Below are 19,436 nucleotides of genomic sequence, written 5' to 3' on the forward strand. Positions count from 1 at the left end.
TGAAAATATCATTAATGCCGACACGTGTCTAGAGCAGATGGAGACACTAGGCATGGGTAGTTTTATCAAAACTCTGTGTGATATAATTCATGGGCATACTGTTCCTTATGTTCTCCCTGATGATGTGTATTTTGTTTGTGGGAGAAAAGCTTATTCCTGGGTGACTCCGAGTTCCAAGGGCTTGTGTTTCTTAGCTAAACTGGTTCCTGAAATCATGACTATTACTCATGAAGAAATGGTAGATATTCACAAGACTACATCACCACCATACATACACACACAGTATGAACACCGTGGCAAGAGAAATATGATTCCTGGTGAGGAACCCATAGCTACAAAATTGATTAGTGAAACTGCTGGTTTCCAAGTTATGGTTGCTCTAGATCTCACCAGGACCGCTCGGGGAACATTAAACTTTAAATATATCCAAGACCTAGCTAAATTAATAGATAATATCACCGAGATGTATGATGACACTTTCAGGTATACTGGAAGGGAGCTACAAGCGTACAAGAAGGAGTTGGTGCAACATAGACTGGTACTAAATTATCTCACCTCCATTACTGGTGGGTACTGTGTGACACTGGCCACCCAGTTCGGTGTCAAATGTTGCACGTACATTACTAATAATACGGAAGACCCTAAAGAGGTTATAGACCGGAAGATGGATGAAATTTTGCAGCTGAAATGGGAATTTCGAAAGAGCCATAATTCTTCGTTATATGAGGTCGGGGAAAAGGTGGCGGGTTGGTTCTCATGGTTGAACCCAGCAAAATGGTTCTCTGGTCTGGGGGAGTGGGTACAGGAAATGATTGCGAGTGTAGGTAAGCTCCTTCTCCTTATACTGGGTGTCATCTTAGCAATTGGTTTAGTTGTCAAATGTGTTCCTACTGTGTTGAAGTGTGGAAAACGGTCTCATAAGAGTAACACTGAGAAAGAGACTGAAAGGGTGGTACCAGATACCGAGATCATGGTCTGTGAAGAAGTATTGTATAATCCTGAACTTGAAACGGTGATTGGGTGATAGTTTATTACACTATCAAAGGGTGGAACTGTCGAAGTCAGCAAATTGGATAAAGTCATTTCAATTAAAGTCTAGCAAACTTGGTTGTCTTTGTCTGAAAAGATGCGTACGGTACGCTATGACGTACAAGGGCACGCTACGGCGTGAAAGGGCGTACGCATCCACTACACGTGGCAGCAACAGTAATTGGTCTTTTACCATACATTCGCACAAACACGCATACTTATAAAATAGTACACATTATTGGTAGTAGCAACACATAGTCTGTTATGTCGAAATATAGTAGTATTTATATGTTATATCAAAGCTACATGCATATTAGTGAAATACACAGAACGGGTTAAAGGAATAACATCATGAGTGGTATCATAATGAACCTTGTTACATATCCTATTGTTTGGTGCGCTCTGCGAGGGAATCGCAGAGTGCATGCACAAGTTATGAATGATAGGGAATTATGAACTACTTAAGACCAAGGAATTCTGGCGGGAAGAGCAGAGCATACCCCCTGCAGAGATGACCCCCTCCTTTGGATTCCTTAGGATGAACCAGCCAATGATTGACGACCCCTTGGACATTCCTGAGACCCGGACCAATAGATGCAAGCCATACCATCTTCATTGTATTACTGTACTTGATTGTGTATATAAGCAGCAGCTTGTGATCCAGAGGGCAGACTTCTTGTCCCCAGACTTCAGGATTGAATGACTGCACTGGATCCAGAGCGCCTGCGTTAAGTAACGGCTGTATTTACTATTACATCGCTTGAGCATATTTTTTCCACTTATTACGAATAAATCTTTGTGCGTTGGAAACACAAATCGAGGTTCGACAATCGTTATTGGTTAGCGACAATACGCACATTACAATTGTAACACAGAAAAAGTTATATACGACTTTCATCCAAAAGATAACAGAGGCACAGTGGTTAGCATCGCTGCCTCGCAGCGCTGGGTCATGAGTTTCATTCTGACCGGTACCCTATCTGTGTGGAGTTAGTGTGTTCTTCCCGTATTTCCGTGGGTTTCCTCCGGGAGCTCCGATTTCCTCCCATAGTTTAAAAAAATTATTGGTGGGTTAATTGACCCTGGTGTGTCTGAGTGTGTGGCAGGGAATATAGATTGTAAGCTCAGTGGGGCAGGGAATATAGATTGTAAGCTCCAGTGGGGCTGGGAATATAGATTGTAAGCTCCAGTGGTTCAGGTACTGATGTGAATGATTAAATATCCTCTGTACGGTACTACCTAATAGGATTGACACTATATAAGCTGACAATCATTTATGCTTTAATATTCTACACCCCCTGGGTCTGATTCATTAAGGAAAGGAAAGGGAAAAAAAAAGGAGTAACTTTGTACCTTGACAAAACCATGTTGCATTGGAGGGGGAGGTAAATTTAAAATGTGGAGACAGATTTATAGTTGGGATAGGACATGTCCTTGAATAACTTTAAATTTCAATGTAAAAATAACACTATTTTTGTGCTACAGAAAAAAACAGACAGTATTTTCCTTACGTGCAAATTAATAAACTAATTTGCACCCCTTGCATTGTAACATGGTTTGACCAGGAGCAAACTTACTCCTTTTTTTTATTTACTTTCCTTAATGAATCAGGCCTCATAGCTCCTCCAACATATTCCGAATCTTTGAGTTGATTACTTTAAACTCCCTAACCCCCATGTACATCCAAACATGTTTGATTACATTTAATGATCCTTTGTCGGGTTAGTAGAGCGATGGTCATATACACTGGCTTTACACTAATTGTATTCCCTACACAACTAAATCCACATGGACATTGTGTTATACATATTACATGTGTTGTCCTGCAGTTCTTAAATGACATCTATGACTATGATTAAAGTACACAAATGGCCTTCATAATACAAGTGCATGAATAGCAATCTCAATAATAACATTCCTAGGGGTATTAATAGCATCCATGTTTTATTCCAAAATTCTGCTAATTATATTCCTCACATTAGGACTTTTGCTAAAACCTACATGGAGAGGTCATTTACATGTCTCCTGAAATTCAGGGTCTGATTGCTGAGTTGCTAAAACCCCTAATTGTTGAAAACTGTTGGACCTAGGAGAATATTGAAACATCAGATTTACTCTCTGCAAATTAGGACCAACTTTGGGGCTCCATAATTGTTTTGTAATGCATTGACCTATTCTAGGCTGTGACAACCTGCTCTTTACAATACCCTCATGAGACTAATCGGGAACATAACCCTCTCACTGACGTTCCAGAATCTTCCCGGTTAGGATTATTCCTTCGCAATCTCACCTATTGCCCTTATGAGATGCCTTCTTTACTGAGTGTGGATGATAACTATTAATACACAATAACAAAATTGTGGCTTGGATTTCCTATAGCCCTCAATCCTAATTAGTTTCTCTACTTCACCAATAATTATACCATCGAGGAACTCAATGTCTGAAAATCTTATATGAGATGTAAATATCATATAATCAGGGTTATGGTTCAAGTAATTAATTTATGCATTTAGATCTCTAACACTCCCATTCTACACCGCTGCAGCGTCATTAATATTATGCCCCAGTATATACGATGATCGTTTTACAGTCCACCAAAAGTTTTTTGGGTGCCGTGGTGGTACCCATCGTGCCACTTGTATGATAATACCAATAGCCCTCAAACATGAAGGCAATGTGGCCCGGCACACACTAAGCACAATTTACCAAACTGACAGCATATCATTCATCACCACGACATAGGGCCTGGTTCATCTTCGGACCTAAGTCCCATCGCGTGCCATATCTTGCGTGAAATAGCTCTGCGCATGCTCCAAATGGTTTATATTTGTATTTTCTGTGCATAGCTAGACCTACCTAACTACTCTTTCAATAGATATAATGTAAGTTACATTGACACGATCCATCTTGCCCTTTTAACCCGATAAATGTATAATTAATCTTTTTCCATACCTTAGCATAAACAGCTACTACCATTTGTCCTGTTTATCGGCTACATGTGAAGACACAGTTGTATTAATCGAGCACAGTAGATAAAACACCTATATCAGATACACATGTCTAGAAGCATTACCTGGCTGTGTAGCTCGTTTGAGATATAATGTTAGAATATGTTAATTCATGGTCAACCTGCACTAGGAAAGGCTACATTTGCATCACTGTGAAACCTCGATTACCTGCTAGCAAACAAAATTATGAAGCAGGATAATCACAAACTACAAATATAGTATCAGAAGATTGAAAACATTTCCTATTGTCCTAAATTTAGGGGATAATGACTATTTTTTTCCTCATAAGATGGTTCATTGAGATTCCCTCTGTTTTTTCTAAACTTTCTAAAAATGAAAAGTGAAGGTGTTGTCCATAGTAACCGATCAAATTTAATCCATCATTTATGTAGTGTATTCTAGAAAATGATAGCTAGAATCTGATTGGCTGCTATGGGCAACACCTCTGCATTTCCTTTTTAGAAGATATAATAAATCTGCCTCTCTTTCTGTTAAGAAACACGGAGATCGCTATAGTGCGCCGAATCAGTTGCTTAGCAACAGTAGCTGGTGTCCATCCTCTGTCAGGCAGGAGCGGGTTGCACCTTTTGTCATGTGTAATGTGATCACCACTGCCTGCCTGATCATATTACCGGCATTACCTCCTGACAACTGGTGGCAGTATGTGCCCTCCTATGTTTAGTTATGCGGTGGTCTCCTCATGTCCAGTCGATTATCAGCATTCTCTTGCTGAGCGTCAGTAGTTGCTAAGTTCTGCATGTCTGCAGGATGTCCTCCTCTGCACTCAGGACAGTTGCCTAACTACCACATTAGCGTCCTCTCCTGCTATGCAGCCGGCGATTCAATATCCAGCTTGTTGCTAAGTAAATAGTTACTAGCTTCCCTTCAGCTCTTAGTCTGGCAGCTTCAGCTGTGCAATCACTTAACACACCCATGCAGCTAATCATTCTGCAGTTTCTGATTGGTGCTGCTGCCTTTATAAACCTCTTTCTGGCTTCATACCAATGCTGGTGTTAGTTCCTGCTTGACCTAGTGTGCCTTGCATCCTGACCTGTTCTGATTCTCAGTGTTTGACCCGGGTTCTGCTTTCTTCTTTATGCCTGACTCTTGGCTTGTTAAACGGATCTGCATATACATCTCTAACTGACCTGACCCCTGGCTTGTTTAAAGGATTCTGCTGTCTTCTCCACTCCTGACTGTTGGCTTGTTAAACGCATCTGCATATATATCTCTACCTGCCCTGACCCCTAACTTGTTTAAAGGGAACTGCTGTCTTCTCTATTCCTGACCTTGGCCTGTCTCTTATTCTAATTAACTCCTGCTTATCTGATTCTCAGTTTGTATCGCCTTACCATCTGGTTGCTCACTACCTCCTACGGTGTTTTGTCCACTCCACCGTGCTATTGTTAACAACTACTACTACCCGAGCTTAAGTTCTGGGGGTAACTGAGTACTGTGGAACAAATCTTTTTCCTGTGAGAGGTTGGCTGCTATAGGTGACCATCTCGAGAAGCAGTTCTAGTAGTTGAGGATCACATATACATTGCCCTTAACACTTTCCTTTTGTCTTCTTATCCATTCACATCTCCAAGATGTGTATCTATGTATTTGCTTCTTGTATGTTCCATATTATGCTTTATTTTGCTAGTCCACTGTTTTACTTGCTGTTCAACTATTTGAGCTGTGGATTAATTTTGTGCTCTATAAATAAACAATGCTCTTCATAAGTTCCAATGTATCTTGTCAAACAGTAACTCCACTAATTTGAAATGATATAAAGTAGTGATATTAATATTGTTTATGTTTAGGAATAAAGAAATGCAATTTCTTATACCACTAGATGGCGTCGGTGAACGTATAAAGTTTGAGTGCGTGAGAAAGGAATTTTAGAAATGTTCCTTAAAAGGAAAACTATTTGATTGGTGCACGCTGCATGTTCTATAGATATTTGGAATTAGGGTGTGGTGCTACATTGTATCCAGGTGTAACATATGCCATCTGCTAAGATCGCTTCTCGGACTTTGGCTAAGATTAAGGGTAGTTCAGTCCTAGGAGGGCCAGGCAGGCTCCTATAATGGACAGACTATCGGTTATCTCACCCCCATCTCACAGGCACCTTGCATGAACCATTTGTCCCAATCTTTTGGCTGGGCAGGATCAATTTTTATACAGCCAATCGAAAGGCTGGAGACGTAATTCACAGTCACTATTTATTTGTTTTCTCACCTGTTTTGTTATTTCTCTTTTTATTTTTGTTTTTTTCTCACACAGGATTGGCGGGACGCTACGCCCCAATGATCTAGGGGACAAGGTTTGGTCCTAGTGGCCCTCGCCAGAAACCACCGTTGTCCCCACCTTCTCTGCGGAAATAGGGGGGAGGGGCAGAGGATTTGGTGCCTTGGGGGAAGTTCCGTCAGTGCCAAAGTGACCTCTCTATGACCGAAGACCCTTAACTTATGGTTTTTGGGGAAGTCAGGACAGAGGGAACCCTTCTCTTTCTTTTTTGATGAGAGCCTGAAGATCACACTCCTGAGCATGTTTTCGTAGTTTTAAGCTTTTTTTGTGTATTTGGGTGTTTCGAAAGCCCAGGCTTTCAATATGCTATGATTTAATTTCCAAAGCATTTGTGCAAAGATTATCATCATATATTTATTTATATATCGCCACTGATTCCGCAGCGCTGTACAGAGAACTCACTCACATCAGTCCCTGCCCCATTGCAGCTTACAGTCTAAATCCCCTAACATACACACACACATAGACAGACACAGACAGAGAGAGACTAAGCGCAATTTAATAGCAGCCAATTAACCTATCAGTATGTTTTTGGAGTGTGGGAGGAAACCGGAGCACCCGGAGGAAACCCACGAAAACACAGGGAGAACATACAAACTCCACACAGATAAGGCCATGGTTGGCAATCGAAGTCAAGACCCCAGCACTGTGAGGCAGAAGTGCTAACCACTGAGCCACCGTGCTGTCCTATAAAGATCTTGGAAACCTGTCTGTAAAGTCATGTGACTGGTTTTGCGCCCATTGAGAGGGCGATTGTAAGATTTGGTGTTTCTTGCGGAACTGCTATTTTCTCGGGTTTAGGATAAACCTAGTCAAAGTGTGAGAATTCCTTCTAAAAGAAGGAAAATCCACAAGCACTTGCAAATGTGTTTTTCTAGCTATTAAACTTAAATTTGAAAACAGATTTTACAACTCACATTTAAGAAAACTACAGCAAATACCATTTCTTGTTTTATCGCATTTGGTAAACAACAATAAAAATTTCAAATTTCGTGGAAAAGCCAGAGCGACTTACAATGCTGGATCAGATTCTTTGTTAAAAAAAAAAATCAAAATATAAATTAATTGATTATGGAACAATCTTACATAATGTCTACATGCAGATTAGATGCATAAACCATTACAGCTTATGGCGCCATCTAATGTGCGTTTATGGCGTTATATAACTTTAAGGTACTGTTGATATGTGTTACATATGCATAGTACAGGGGGACGTTTACACTCCAGCTCAACACTGTAACTCAAAGGCTCCTAAGATACCAGTACTTAGCATTTAGCAATTTTATGTGCAGTAAGAAGCATTCTGATTTATGTTATAAAAAATGTTTCAAAGTATTTTTTTATTAATGATTATGGTATTAAGAGTTATTAATATATTTAATTTATTTTGTTTTTTTTCCATACGTACTGCAGGTATGTATGTCTGTATCCTGCAGTGTGATCTGTCTGTCTGCATAGGGTATAACCAGACCATACTTATAACCAGAATCAAATGAAAACATTTCTTGAGATCCGCTTGTACTTGAATACCGGCGTATGTACGTGCGTGCAATTGACGTCTAATTTTAAAAAATGCAAATTGCGTTCCAAGATAATCAGCGCATTGTGAATACACCCACTTGCTTTTAAAAACTTTTAGCTAGAGGAAGATGTAAACTATTGTCACATTCATAAATGCGTGGGATCGCTTGTCAACCACATATGTAGAAACACATTTAGTACAAATACATTTAAAATTGAAAATGTAATGTATGTATATATGATTTTGCATTTAAAATCCCTAGTAAAAATGCTTCTGAAAATGCGTTTTCACTCCCGCTTTTACTAGCATTTTTTAACGCAATTAAACACCAGTGAACATGAAGACATGCACTGTAAAGTAACTGTCAGGAAACCCTATGGTGTGCCTGTCTATCCACAATGCATCAACGGCTGTTCCGGCTGCTCCAGGGTTAAGCTTTTGTTAAGCTAATTGTCTTATTTCACCGTAACGCACGTGTTGGCTTCTTGCTGCGCTCTGATGACGGAGAGAGGGTGAGTCACTTGTCTCTCTGGTGTCTGTTTTCCTCCTTGTCGTGTCCTGATTGATGCCTTTGTATTGTGGTGTCAATGACGTGTCGCTGCTCTTGTCTAACATTCTATACAAACACAAAAATAGGTCCTGAAAAGTCTGGCGATCTTCAGTTCTATATATCTGCACCTCGCAACAATAAGGACCTGACAGGGAGGAAACTGTGACATTTAGGAGGATTTGAATGAAACAAACAAAAAAAGAATTATATAGAAAAAACACAGATTGCCATCAGCGGAATCCCAGAGATGTAGCAGGTAAGATCAGGGGTCAGTTCAGACTTTCAAAAAGATTTGATAGTTTTTTTCTGATTTAACGTAAATTATGGCAAATATATATATATACTAATGATCGCTTTAGCGTTGCAGCGATATTCCATATGCTTTTCACTAGAGATGCCCAGGCTCGGTTCCCCGAGAACCAAGCACACCCGAACTTAGCAGATCGGAGTACCGACTGAGCTGACTCAGTACTTTCGTGCTTTTTCAGAATTGAAAACGAGGCAAAACGTCTTCTCGCGAGTTTTGGATTCTAAAAGTACTGTCCTTCACAGCGATCCAGCGCCATTTCACAGAGGGACACAGAAGGGGTAGCACAGTCTGTGGGCAGTGTCGTAGGTAGAATTGAAAGAGGAGAGGTAGCAGTGTTCTACAAAGTCTACAGTGACACTCAGGAGAGCTCCATTGCTCCATTGCTAATTGTCATTGCTGAATTACAAATACTAGGGCTGGCAGGGTTGGTCTTCTAAATCTGCAGTCCCATAATGTACAGTGTTACATACAAAGAGGAGAGCTCCATTGGTAATTGTCATTGCTGAAATACAAATACTAGGGCTGGCAGGCTTGGTGTAAATCTGTAGTCACATTGTACTGTGTTATATAGCTAACACAAAGAGGAGAGCTCCATTACTAATTGCACCACTTTTCTTTTCTGCCACTGCTGTGTGCCAATGTGTCCTAGATGTGCTAGGAACTGCTGTGTGTTTGTGTCATTGCTCTGTCGCTTACCATCCAGCCAGGTCGCTGCAGTATTTGGCTGAAAGTGTTTGAAAATAATATTGTGACCTGTGAGGTCAAAATTGACTGGAAATAACTTGAAATTAGTGTTGTTGAGGTGAATAATAATGTAGGAACAAAAAAAGAGCAAAATTATGTGATTTTAGCAATTTTTCTAAAAAATCCAGATCCAAAACCAAAACACGAAGTTAATCCAGATCTAAAACCAAAACCAGAACATGGTGGTCAGTGAACATCTCTACTTATCACACATGGCTTTTTTATCTGTGCAATTTATTTTGCTAGTACCGACAAATGAGAAGTAGTGGTGGGAATGGACCTATCAGAAACCATAAGGTACCCAAGATGGTATAATCCCTGTCTGCAGAATTGTGTGTATATAGCAAACCTAGTCCGCCAATGGCTCTCCAGGTGTTGTGAAACTACAAGCCCCTTTGCCAATAGATAGTTAGCTGATAACTGGCAGGGAATGCTGGGATTTGTAGTTTCACAACACCTGGAGAACCATAGGTTGGCCAGGCCTAGTATATATGATGGAATCAATCACAGGTCTTGAATAAATTATTATTATTTTTTTTTTTTTAATGAACCAGACCTACGTTTCAGTGGGACACATGGAGCAAGTCCTATGAGCGATCCCATCTTTAGTCTATATAAGTGTAACGCCCGCTCTGGCGTTGCTATAGACAGCTCCCATTGGCTGATTGTGTGACCCAGCACTAGGGTGAGACGGGACAGATCTGAGGGAGATATTACCTCAGAGCGGATGTGGAGAAAGAGTGCCCAAGTTCAGAGAGTCACAGGAAGGGCAGCATGGTGGCTCAGTGGTTAGCACTTCTGCCTCACAGCACTGGGGTCATGAGTTCGATTCCCGACCATGGCCTTATCTGTGTGGAGTTTGTATGTTCTCCCCGTGTTTGCGTGGGTTTCCACCGGGTGCTCCGGTTTCCTCCCACACTCCAAAAACATACTGGTAGGTTAATTGGCTGCTAACAAATTGACCCTAGTCTGTGTGTGTGTGTGTGTGTGTGTGTGTGTGTGTGTGTATGTTAGGGGATTTAGATTGGAAGCTTCAACGGGGCAGGGGCTGATGTGAGTAAGGTCTATGTACAGCGCTGCGGAATTAGTGGCGCTATATAAATAACTGATGATGATGAAGAAGGTGAAGAAGACCCCAAAATAATAAAGAAAACCATCTGAACGTTCAAATGGAGGGCTCCACTAAAGAAAGGGGAGTTTCTGCCAGAGCAGTGTGGAGTCCCCATATCTAGAGAGACGACAGCATGTAAGTTACCTTATGGAGAGGGTGGCTGCACTATTTAATGTGACCCAGAGGGGCAGAGAGGGTTAACTTACTGCATTTCTGGGCCAGATTGTGCCCAAGTGCAGTGGAATTATTTTTTTTTTAAAAAAAAACAAAAACCTAAAACAATGAAAACCTTTAATACATTAAAATATGCTTTAATAATTTTTGAATGATTTTAATCCGTTATCACGTCCTGAGATAGTGATATTAGAATAGATATTGCGGTGGTAGAAGTTGGCCTTCCCATGCAATGACCAATATTACCGTCTGCAAAGTTTCTCAGAGACATCCATTGTGATGTACGGGGGTGACACGAAAAACATCCCTATCGCTGGAGAACACTGGCAGCTTTGTCAGCAGTAGGACTTTTAACCCTTTGATAAATCTCCCCCCCCCCGTCTGAGATGTGTATGGCTGGGGCAGATCGGGGGGGGGGGGTGCTTTAGACTGATTGCGGATATATTTGTAAACGATATTAGTAGCTCTGTTATATAGACCATCTTGTATTCATCATCATCACCATTTATTTATATAGCGCCACTGATACCGCAGCGCTGTACAGAGAACGCATTCACATCAGTCCCTGCCCCATAGGAGCTTACAGTCTAAATTCCCTAACATACACACACAGACTGACAGAGAGAGAAACAGTCTAGGGTCAATTTGATAGCAGCCAATTAACCTACCAGTATGTTTTTGAAGTGTGGGAGGAAACAGGAGCACCCGGAGGAAACCCACACAAACACGGGGAGAACATGCAAACTCCTCACAGATAAGGCCATGGTAGGGAATTGAACTCATGACCCCAGTGCTGTAAGGTAGAAGTGCTAACCACTGAGTCACCGTGCTGCCCTTGTATTTTAGGGGTAGTGGTCCTTTAAAGGGTTTTGTTGGCATTCAGCAGAGAACTAGAACTTGGTGCATTTCTGCCATATTAATATAGATTGAGCAGAATTATAGTCAATAATGGTCGTTCCAAATTGCAAAAGTTTAAACCGCAGCACAAAAGTTCTTCTGTGCCCAGTTCTACGTCATACTTCCCAGCTCTCCCGAAATGTCCCGGAGAATCCTGAAATTCAGGTTGGTCTCACGGACTCCCGGGAGAGCTGGGAAGTCTCCCGCAATTGCGGGGCTAAAATGACGAGATTCGCTGTGAATCACGTCATTTTTTCCCTGCCCCACGCGACAAAACAGCATATTTGTCGCGGGGGGCGGGGTCAAAATGACACGTTTGGCCACCCTCTAGACACGTCCCTCTCCCTGATACAACTTGCCAAAAGTAGGCAAGTATGTTCTACGTATATATCGGCATGGTGATGACATCTATGAGGGTGGAAGCATTTGTACCAACCCGTGGGGGGAGTTGGGTGGATAAGTGAAGATTAGACCACAAAGTACAAAAATGAGGTTTAGTTTTATAGGTCGGGATTTTGTAAATGAGACGAGGTTTGTTGTTTGGTGAAGTACAAAGAGGTCTGATGTTATAAAACGAAGGGGCAATAATTGGTCAGTACAACTAGGAGGGAACAGTTTAAGTCTACGAGAACAATTGACTGGAACCATTCTATCTTGTATGACTGGTCTTGTATTCTGCCGGCCATGACCCTGTGGGTGGGGGGAATCCTACGCTGTATAAACTGATGTCTGACTCACTGATGAATGCCGGGTCCCAGTGCCGGGTCCCAGTGCCAGGTCCTAGTGCCAGGTCCCAGTGCCAGGTCCCAGTGCCGGGCATTCTCTGAGCCCGGACTGCAGAGCTTGGCGTAGTAGAAGTGTTTATCACTGGAGCCGCGGCTTCTGTTTATATCTGCAGCACGTCCCATTGACCCATCACTCACACAGTGGGAGTCAAAGGACAAAACAGCCACTACACACAGTGCAAAGCGGATTTGGATGACCAGCGCGCCTCAAATTGCTCGAGTTCACCTAGATTACACCCAGGGGCAAAAGGTTTACAGACCAAGATGGCCGTGTTTGCAATGCAGGGAACAGAAGTGTAGCTCCGCTTAAAAGGACATAAATTGACACATCTGAGATTCTGGAGATAAGGGGCATGATTTGTGTTCGGACGCACCCTGCACACAACTGGTGTTTTAAAAAAACGTACTTTAGAGGAACCCAGAACTTGAATAAGCCACATCTGCATCAGAACACACAGTGTTGGCTGACCTGTGACACTCCAGGTGTTGTGAAACTACAAGTCCCAGCATGCTTTGCCAATATATAGCAGCTTATTGCTGGAAGGGTATGCTGGGACTTGTAGTTTCACAACACCTGGACTGTCACAGGTTAGCCAACACTGTTATATAATTATTCCCTGGGCACTCCCTTACTGTACATTATATAGAGTATTATTCCCTGGGCACACCCTTACTGTACATTATATAGAGAGTATTCCCTGAGCTTTCTCTTACTGTACATTATTGAGAGTATTATTCCCTGGGCACTCCCTTACTGTACATTATATAGAGAGTATTATTCCCTGGTCCCTCCCTTACTGTACATTATATAGAGAGTATTATTCCCTGGGCACTCCCTTACTGTACATTATATAGAGTATTATTTCCTGGGCACTCACTTACTGTACATTATATAGAGTATTATTCCCTGGGCACACCCTTACTGTACATTATATAGAGTATCATTCCCTGGGCACTCCCTTACTGTACATTGGATTTTTAGGTGACGTTTTTACTGTTCACACTTTGTGCATTTTCCAGGGTATCCGCCAATCCACACGTCTGGGCGCAGATTCATTCAGTCCCCTTAGGTCCTGTGTGCTCTTTGAAATGCGTAAGTAAATCACGTAGACGCACTTGTGAGTCCACAGATTTTGCGGGTCATAAATCACACATAGGAGTAAATGTATCAAACCTCTAAAAAGGAACAGAGGAGGTGTGGCCCATCGCAGCCAATCAGATTCTAGCTGTCACTTACTAAGTACATTCTACAACTGCTAGCTAGAATCACCTCTGATTCCTTTATCTATAGTTTGATACATTTACCCCTCACTGTGTAGTTTGGGGCAGGAAGCGGTGTTGATGGAGTTATCACTGACCTATTGTAACACTGTCACCTCCCTAACGCCAGTGGGTGAGCAGCCGTACCAGACTGCGGAGCTGTAAGAGGGGCAGCGATGCGGTAACGTCGGTGTAGCTGAAAGCAGGATGGTAAAGTCTCAGTTTCTGAGAACAATTCACTGGAACGATTTCATCTTTTGACGCTGGTTTTTATTCTGTCAGCCGTGACCCATGTGGGTGGGGGAATCCCACGCTTTGTAAACTCATGTCTGACTCACTGAGGAATGCCAGGTCCCGAGGGCACACTCTCAGCCAGGATTAGCGGCTTTGGCATAGATACAATAGTAGAAGTGTTTTTCGCCGCAGCTGCTGCTTATTACTGGTGTTATGTAGCTGCAGATAGACCGTTAGTAGTGCTGGGGGTCATTCACCAAGTGCAACATGTTAGTGCCACAGTGCAATAGCAGCGTTGCCCTAAGTCTCTCCATAATATGGGCAAGGTCTAGATTTATGGAGACAGATGGCCACATGCTGAGGTAAGGAGTTGGGCAGAGTGAAGTTGTGAAGTTGGATGGACTGAAGGTATAGTTGGATGGAGTGAAGGTGAAGTTGGGCGGAGTGAAGGTGAAGTTGGGCGGAGTGAAGGTGAAGTTGAGCGGAGTGAAGGTGAAGTTGAGCGGAGTGAAGGTGGAGTTTGGCGAACTGAAGATGAAGTTGGGCGGAATGGAGTTGGATGGAATAAAGGTGGAGGTGGGCGGAGTGAAGGTGGAGATGGGCGGAGTGAAGGTGGAGTTGGGCAGAATGAAGATGAAGTTGGGGGCGGAATGGAGTTGGATGGAATAAAGGTGGAGATGGGCGGAGTGGAGGTGGGCGGAGTGAAGGTGGAGATGGGCGGAGTGAAGGTGGAGTTGGACGGAGCGAAGGTATAGTTGGGCGGAGTGGAGTTGGGTGTAGTGAAGGTGGAGTTTGGCGAACTGAAGATGAAGTTGGGCGGAATGAAGGTGGAGATGGGTGGAGTGAAGGTGGAATTGGGCGAACTGAAGATGAAGTCGGGCGGAATGAAGATGAAGTTGGGCGGAGTGAAGGTATAGTTGGGCGGAATGAAGGTGAAGTTGGGCAGAATAAAGTTGGAGTTGGGCGGAGTGAAGGTGAAGTTGGGTGTAGTGAAGGTGGAGTTTGGCGAACTGAAGATGAAGTTGGGCGGAATGAAGGTGAAGTTGGATGGAATGAAGGTGAAGTTGGGCGGAATAAATGTGGAGTTGGGCGGAGTGAAGGCGTTCCTGTTAAAAGTACAGAGTAGGCACATATATGTGCGTTGTGTTGTAGAGCAGAAACAATATTATATTTGCTGAGACTAATTTGTGTAATGAGATAATGGGGTGGAGAGGGCACATTTATATGGACATTACTCACTGTGTAGACCAGGCCTGGACTGTCTGTGGCTCTCTAGGTGTTGTGACACTACCAGCTGGCAGCTGGCAAAGATTGCTGGGGTTTGTAGTTTCACAACACCTGGAGAGCCACTTCCGATGAGTCTCATTCTCATGATTAAGCCATAAATCAGGGTAAAACAATCAGCATTTTAGGTGGAAAATAGAAAATGATAGATTTTGATGATTGAAGTTAGATGCATTTTGCTTAATAAACAGGTATAAAATAAGGACAAAAGAGGCGCCAGCTCTGTGACAGTAGTATGTGCTCTAGGTCTGCGCCAGGAGATGGGGTTGATGGTGTTAGTAGGAAATGTTCAGTTCTGTCTCAGTCGCATTTACGTGATCACGCCCTTACTATACATGGCCTACGCCTGTACGCTCCTTCCCTCCCCCGTTCCGCCTCTCTAAGGAGTCGTAAGCGCAAGCTGTGAACGAATCTGCAGAAGGAAGCGTAAGTCATGCGCAGGACGGATAAATGCATATATTGTGCAAAGCAAAGGTGCATACAACCAACACTACCTGAGCCTGAGAGGCTTTCATTACTTTCAATCATATCCCCAAAACATAATAAGTTGATTTGCAAATGTTGCTATTTATTTGTTATGGTTAAAAAGCAACATTTCTATTATGTTGGGGGTAATATTACTATTTACTAAGATAATGGTCAGTGTGATACATTTCAGGGCCTTTTGAGTGGAGACTGTAGGGATGAGGATGGAGCTCAGGGCTGTCAGGTGACCAAGAACCTTCCTACGTGTTCCAATGACCTAAAAGCGTAGTTGTCTACTTCTGAAATATCCACAAGACTCCTGAATTTCGGGGGATTATGCTCCTCCCTCCCAGACCCCTTACATCACTTGTTACACAGCACTTGTCCCTTGGACCAACCCTCCCAGAGGAGAGGTCCAAACAATAGGCGAGTATGATTCAAAGTAATGTCCTTGGAGTGTTTGTTTCTTTTACAGAACGCTCAGTGTTCTCTCTGCCTGCAGAGCAGTATCAGTAATTTGCCTGTAATACCCCTCCCCTTAAAATGTTGTATGATAAAGGCTGTCGCCATTTTCTTCCCACATCAGCTGTGTTAGGTAGTTATTGGGCAGCAGGTTTGCTCAGTGGTTAGCACTTCTGGCTCACAGCGCTGGGGTCATGAGTTCAATTCCTGACCATGGCCTTATCTGTGTGGAGTTTGTATGTTCTCTCCGTGTTTGCGTGGGTTTCCTCCGGGTGCTCCGGTTTCCTCCCACACTCCAAAAACATACTGATAGGTTAACTGGCTGCTATTAAATTGACCCTAGTCTCTATGTGTGTGTGTGTATTAGGGAATTTAGACTGTAAGCTCCAATGGGGCAGGGACTGATGTGAGTGAGTTCTCTGTACAGCGCTGCGGAATTAGTGGCGCTATATAAATAAATGATGATTGTTCAGGCGTTAATAAGGGCTAGATGCACACACTGGGCCTGAGTCATTAAGGAGAGTAAAGCATAAAAAAGGAGTAACATTTGCACCTGGGCAAAACCATGTTGTATTGGAGGGGGAGGTAAATTTTAAATGTGAGGCAGATTTATAGTTTGGGTAGGGCATGTCCTAGATCAACTTTATATTTCAATGTAATAATAAAGCTAGCAAGTATTTGTGTGCTAGATGAAAAAACAGCCAGTATTTAACTTATGTACAAAATAATAAACTGATTTGCACCCCTTACATTGTAACATGGTTTGTCCCAGAGAACATTTACTCCTTTGCTTGCCTTAATGACTCAGGCCCACTATCTGTAGCTCCATGTTTGCTAAATGTTATCTTGATGTTATTTTAATGTATGTGTTATGACAATGTATGTTTAGCCTGGTTTGTTTTTCCCATATACAATCATTAACGCTATATAAATAAATTATGTTAATAATTATAATAGTGACAATAATAATGTTGGCTCAGCTGCAATTATACAACTGTACAGTAGATGGCAGTACATTGCCATGTTACCTACAAGCACATTATTACCATGAGACTTACAGCCACACAGGACAGAACTTTTTCTTCCTAGTGATGTCATTATTTTCTGTGTCTTGTGTATTTTTATCCATCGCCATCCAGAATGGAGAGGTGGCTGCACAGTTATTTGCGATGTTTTATAAATTTATGTTTGTTTTGCTATTGTTGTTTTACTACAAATAAACCTCTAGATTTTTCATGCTGAGAGATCCCACATTTATCATCACAGTCGTCTTACTGTTATCGGTCACTGACAGTACAGCTTAGATCAGGAGCATTCCCCTTTACCATTAATATCATCATCATCATCATAGTGTTTGTGGCAGTTTCCTCTCCGAGAGCAGGCGACAAAAATAGCCAATGAAAAAGGCAAATATTTGTATTTTGTACTAGCAAGTGTCCTTAGACACAGGAAGAGGAGCTGACGATCAGGAAACGAGGGAGTTAACCGGCAACGATAGGACAGAATGTGATAACAAAAGGCTCCTCTGGTGTTCATGGGGCGCAGACAGTTTGGGGAGGATTCGTCCCCCAGGGCAGAGATTGACATTTTGCCTCTTGAAAAAAACCACTTATGGAAAAATATATTCCGCCAGGCTGCGTCTCAGCCAGACCTATTGAGAGTATTCTCATCAAAGGACATTTTAATAAGCCACATAAAGATGAACGTTGGGATTTATTTTAATGGACAGAATTACTATTCTATGTATTTGTTGTGATAAATCTCCTCTAATATTTTGTTTAGTTAGTTTACTCTTTATAAGCTGCACGAGTCACATGCCAGGGGCGGGGCTCCGAAAATCGTCATTTTACAGCGGGGCCAAATGCCACGATTCCCGGAGAAACGCAGCATTTTGGACCTAATTCTGCCCGATGCGGGAGATTACCATACTCTCCAGGGAGTCCGTGAGACTCACACGAAATGCGGGAGTCTCCCGGACATTCCAGGAGAGTTGGCAAGTATGATCTATGTGCTGTACCTTGCATGCACAAAAGCAAGACTTAAGCCGTGCAATTCATGTCTGCACACTTCCAAATGCCTACAATATGAAGGGCGTAACGGAGAGGGACGTGGCGCATGCACGTAGTCAATGTACAATAAAGCATACTTGCCAACACTTGATATTTTTAATCCGAGGAGCTGGCAGGGGTAGGTGGGCGTGTAGGGGGCGGGCCCCTGGAAAAAACAGCGTCATTTAGCCCCGCCCCGTGACGTAATGACGCAAATCGCGTCATTTTACAGCAAGGGCGGGGCCAAACGCCGCGATTCCTGGTGAATCACAGCGTTTGAACCGAATTCTGCCCAGCTCAGGGAGATTGCCACACTCTCCCGGGAGTCCGGGAGACTCCCGCGAAATGCGGGAGTCTCCCGGACATTCCGGGAGAGTTGGCAAGTATGCAATAAAGGTGCGCCAAGGCTGAGCGCACACACATTCGTCCCATTCAAGTTTTAGGCGTCTCTACGATACCTCATTTTTAGCCGTATCAGTTGCTCCAGCTACAGCTCTGGTGTAAGTGCTGAGTGATAGTGATGACGGCTGTGTATGATGCTAGAACATGTGTTTGCAATCAGGAGCAGCTGTAACAATGTATTTTATGAACATTAGGCATTAATAACATCCTGATATACAATATGTATTTCATGTAAGAAAAAAAACAATAATTTTTTTTTCAAAGTATTTTTATTTAATGAATATATATATTTTGTTTCCATGCATTCTGATGGGCCTTTACATTGCACAAATGCATTGTGTGTACCTGCAATGTGTTGTGTCTGTAAGCAATGTCAAAGGTCATTTTTAAGCCTGCAACAGCAATAACAACAAGATACAGCTTACAGCTGAACATGGCTAAAATTAACACCAGGATTAACTGCAAAATTCGACTAGGAAAGATAAGACTTTTTTAGGGGTTAAATTTGCAAAATAGACACTGAGGGTCTGATTTTTGAGTTAGGAGCAAAGCAATGAAAAGAAGTAACTTTGCACCTGGGCCAAACCATGTTGCATTAGAGGGGGAGGTAAATTTAAAATGTGGAGACAGATTTATTGTGGGGATAGAGCATGTCATAGATCAACTTAAATTGCAGTGTAAAAATAAAGCTATCAAGTATTTGTGCGCTACATGGAAAAACAGCCAATATTTTCCTTGCATGTAAAAAAATAAGTATATTTGTACCACTTGCACTGTAACTTGGTTTGTCCAGGTGCAAAGTTGCTCCGTTTCTTTGCTTTGCTCCTAACTGAAAATCAGGCCCTGAATGGGGTGT

The 19,436-nt window shown here is 42.4% G+C and overlaps 1 protein-coding gene across 2 annotated transcripts in view; it reads left to right on the forward strand.

Annotated features, from left to right (window-relative positions):
• Positions 1-19,436, forward strand: part of ITPRIP (inositol 1,4,5-trisphosphate receptor interacting protein) — a 48,865-nt gene that overhangs the window by 13,747 nt on the left and 15,682 nt on the right. Inside the window, exon 1 of one of the 2 annotated variants that reach the window (XM_075215737.1) lies at positions 8,461-8,660. The exons of the other annotated variant lie outside the window; for it this stretch is intronic. The gene's annotated coding sequence lies outside the window, so the exon portion shown is untranslated. Of the gene's footprint in view, positions 1-8,460; positions 8,661-19,436 lie in introns of those variants that run through there. 2 annotated transcript variants of the gene reach the window in all.

Source organism: Mixophyes fleayi, chromosome 6 (genome assembly GCF_038048845.1).
Source record: "Mixophyes fleayi isolate aMixFle1 chromosome 6, aMixFle1.hap1, whole genome shotgun sequence".
NCBI lineage: Eukaryota > Metazoa > Chordata > Amphibia > Anura > Limnodynastidae > Mixophyes > Mixophyes fleayi.